This window comes from Phocoena sinus, chromosome 13 (genome assembly GCF_008692025.1).
Source record: "Phocoena sinus isolate mPhoSin1 chromosome 13, mPhoSin1.pri, whole genome shotgun sequence".
NCBI lineage: Eukaryota > Metazoa > Chordata > Mammalia > Artiodactyla > Phocoenidae > Phocoena > Phocoena sinus.
In genome coordinates, this window is record NC_045775.1 from 15,085,097 (window position 1) to 15,089,363 (window position 4,267).

Genomic DNA, 4,267 nt, shown 5'->3' on the forward strand with positions numbered 1-4,267 from the left:
CTACTCTGGTGAAAGAAATTCTTATTGCAACTGGCATTGTCACACAGGATGGGGGAATCCCATGTCCTGTCCTGGTAGAATGAGGACCTTTCTGATGGCTGTTTAAACTCCTGCTTTCTTCACCACATCGAAGACATGACAGCATTTGAACAAGATTAACGTTTCAACATAAAGTTTAATCTTTAAATTAAAACCAAGAGTACCAAACATTGTTTTCATTTATTTTCTTACAAGGATTGTTGATGCAAATGATTTGTGATGATTTTTCCATGGAGAAAGAATTTACTCTGGCTTTTTCTTTTCTTTCTTTTTTTAGATGTGCTGATTTTTTAAAAATTATTTTAGCGAAGTTAGTTGACTTACAATGTTGTGTTAATTTTTCCTGTGTAGCAAAGTGATTTAGTTATACATATATACACATTCTTTTTCATATTCTTTTCCATTATGGTTTATCACAGGATATTGAATATAGTTCCCTATGCTATACAGTAGGACCTTGTTGTTTATCTGTTCTACCAATATATATAGTAGTTTGCATCTGCTAATCCCAAACTCCCAATCCATCCCTTCCCCACTGCCCTCTCCTTGGCAGCCACAAGTCCGTTCTCTATGTCTGTTTCTGTTTCATAGATAAGTTCATTTGTGTGTCATATTTTAGGTTCCACATGTAAGTGATATCATATGATATTTGTCTTTGTCTGACTTACTTCACTTAGTATGATAATCTCTCGGTCCATCCATATTGCCGCAAATGGCATTATTTCATTCCTTTTTATGGCTGAGTAGTATTCCATTGTATATATGTAATACATCTTCTTTACCTATTCATCTGTTGATGGACATTTAGGTTGTTTCCATGTTTTGGCTATTGTGAATAGTGCTGCTGTGAACATTGGGGTGCATGTATCTTTTTAAATTAGAGTTTTGCCAGATATATGCCCAGGAGTGGGATTGCAGGATCACATGGTAACTCTATTTTTAGTTTTTTGGGTTTTTTGGCCACACTGTGCAGCATGCAAGATCTTAGTTCCCTGACCAGGGATGGAACCTGTGCTCGCTGCAGTAGAAGTGCAGAGTCCTAACCACTGGACCACCAGGGAATTCCCTATCTTTCGTTTTTTGAGGAACTTTCATCCTGTTTTCCATAGTGGCTGCACCAACGTACATTCCCACCAACAGTGCAAGAGGGTTCCCTTTTCTCCACACTCTCTCCAGCATTTGTTATTTGTAGACTTTTTAATGATGGACATTCTGACCGGTGTGAGGTGGTACCTCGTTGTAGTTTTGATTTTTCTAATAATTAGCAATGTTGAGCATCTTTTCATGTGCCTACTGGCCGTCTGTATGTCTTCTTTGGAGAAATGTCTATTAAGATCTTCTGCCCATTTTTTTTTTTTTTTTTGGCTGCACCATGAGGCTTGCAGAATCTCAGTTCCCCAAACAGGGATTGAACCCAGGCCATGGCAGTGAAAGCCCAGAATCCTAACCACTAGGCCACCGGGGAACTCCCGTCTTCTGCGCATTTTTCGATTGGGCTGTTTTTTGTTGTTGTTGTTGAGTTGTATGAGCTGTTTGTATGTTTTCTTTTGTTTTTTGGCCACAACACACAGCTTGTGGGGTCTTAGTTCCCCGACCAGGGATCGAACCCTTGCCCCTGCCGTGGAAGTGGGGATTCTTAATCACTGGACCTCCAGGGAAGTCCCAGAGCTGTTTGTATAGTTTGGTAATTAAGCCCTTGTAGGTCACATGATTTGCAAATATTTTCTCCCAATCCGTAGGTTGTCCTTTTGTTTTGTTTATGGTTTCCTTTGCGGTACAAAAGCTTGTAAGTTTGATTAGGTCCCATTTGTTTATTTTTGCTTTTATTTCTATTGCCTTGGGAGACTGACCTAAGAAAACATTGGTATGACTTATGTCACAGCATGTTTTGCCTATGTTCTCTTCTAGGAATTTTATGGTGCCGTGTCTTATATTTAAGTCTTTAAGCCATTTTGAGTTTATTTTTGTGTTAGCTTTTGCTTTTCTTAACTTGGGGGTTCCCTGGTTGAGTTTCAAGGAGTCTAGGAACTCTTTTAAATAGTGTGGAGAACGCTGTTCTTTGGTGTTCCCAGAAGCCCCCTCGGCCTCTTCCCGCTTCTCATCCTGCACGCCCCTGGGAGCCCTCTCCACGTAGGGTGGCCAGCTGTCACCACACACGTGCAGAGCACCGGCCTGGGGAGGAGTTAAATGCACAGCGTTTATTGACAATATATCCTCACACATATCAACTATGAATTCGTGCTTGCTGATACAGCAACTTGTATAATATTTTTATTTTTCAGAAACAGTTCTTTTAATTCAAAACAATGTTATTGGGCTTCCCTGGTGGCGAAGTGGTTGAGAGTCTGCCTGCCGATGCAGGGGACATGGGTTCGTGCCCCGGTGCGGGAAGATCCCACATGCCGCGGAGCGGCTGGGCCCGTGAGCCATGGCCGCTGAGCCTGCGCGTCCGGAGCCTGTGCTCCGCAACGGGAGAGGCCACAACAGTGAGAGGCCCGCGTACCACAAACAAACAAAATTCCCTGAGGCTCGTAACAGGGAGGAGAAAGCGCTGAGAAAACACATATTAGTGTCTCAGGGAATTGTCCCTCTGCCTTTTCCGAGGAAATCTGCCTCTTCCTGTACCAACCTGCCTTAGATTTGTGTCTAGTGGGAAGGGCTGTCTCTGATCATAGGGGCACAGGGACTGGGCTGTGAGCGGGAGTGTTGGGATTGGCCAGTGGGTGGGGGCGGAGCTTGCTGACCAGTCCAGCAGGGGGAGGAGGGGCAGGAGGACACAGTCAGACCCGCCAAGGCCAGGGTTTGGCTTTCTGGAGCTCCTGGGACCACCATGTATATATGCGTCTGGCTCTGATGCAGAGAGCTGAGATCCAACAAGTCCAGCGGGGGCCAGATGCAGTGTGCTGGGCCCTGTAGGAGAGATTGACAAGGCTCTGGCTCGTTCAGGATCCCGCGGCCTGGTGGGGAGGCAGCCTCAGGCACTGACACGCAGACTGTGGAGAGAGAGGCCTGACCTCCGTGCACCTGAAAAGTTGATTCCTGTTTGGGGGGCGGGGGTGGGGTCTATGGAATCTTAAAAGGCTTCTCAGGTGGATGAGGTTGGGCTTAAGGCGACCTTTGTTAGGGAGCTGACAGGAGTCCGAAGGGGGCTGGGGTGGGGGGAATGGGGGAATGCATTTTAGACAGAGGTGACTGCTTCTGGGTGGCAGATATAATCAGTGGTATGTGGGGAGGGGGAGGGCCATGGAAATAAGCTTGTGGCCAAATCACAAAGAGGACTGAATGGGGAAGGGGGGGATGGCGGGGGTGGGGGGGGCGGCAGGGGGTGTATTTAACTTCAGTTTGAATTGTTATCACCCTCACGGTTTAAAGGTCCTTGTCCCCAGGCCCAGCTCTCACCTTTTCCTCCCCTCCAAGTTTTTAGCCAGTTCTTTCAGTATTTACCACCATAGGTCTAAATATTACATATATATTACTCCTGCTTGATTTTCCGATTTTAAATGCCATTCATTGAATCTTCACAGTAAAAGATGATTTCACTCCTTCCCACTATACAGAAACATATTTCCTAGCCCTTCAAATATAGTTACACTATAATTCTAGTTAGAAACATATTTTGCGTTTACGTTATTACTGTATCAGTGATATTCAAGCTGAATTACACAGTGTACCCTGGTAACTTTTCCTTTCTCGCTTATTTTTATGCTTTTCCTGAAATTCATCATTGTCTTTGTTTTGTGTTGTTTAAATTTCTAAGTACTCATCACTAATTAAACTCCAAACTTTGTGTCAAGTATATAAATCTCTGTTCAAGATGTTCAGAAGCCTGTGGTGACCTACCAATTCAGTCTTCCCGGGAAGCCCCTGCTCCTGTCTGTAAAGCTCCCCCAGAAGCCCATGCACAGCCATCACTGGGAGATTCCCGTCACCTCTCTCCTGGGTCAATGTCCCCTGGTCTTCTTCTTTCTTGTTTGACCCCATATTTTGGTGGGGCACATCCCCCAATAGCTTCCTGAGACAAGGTGCATTAGAGGTAAATTTTTTGACACTTGGAGATCTGGAAAACTCTTCATTCTATCCTTGCACTTGATTGTTTGGCTGGATAAGGAATTCTTTTTTTTTTTTTTTTTTTTTTTTTTTTTTTTTTTTTAATGCGTTACGCGGGCCTCTCACTGTTGTGGCCTCTCCCGTTGCGGAGGACAGGCTCCGGACGCGCAGGCTCAGCGGC

At 44.7% G+C, this 4,267-nt stretch overlaps 1 non-coding gene across 1 annotated transcript; it reads right to left on the minus strand.

Annotated features, from left to right (window-relative positions):
- Window positions 1-1,027: 1,027 nt before the first annotated feature.
- On the minus strand, window positions 1,028-1,100 carry TRNAR-UCU. The gene has a single exon. It is a non-coding gene; the product is annotated as a tRNA-Arg (tRNA).
- Window positions 1,101-4,267: the final 3,167 nt, after the last annotated feature.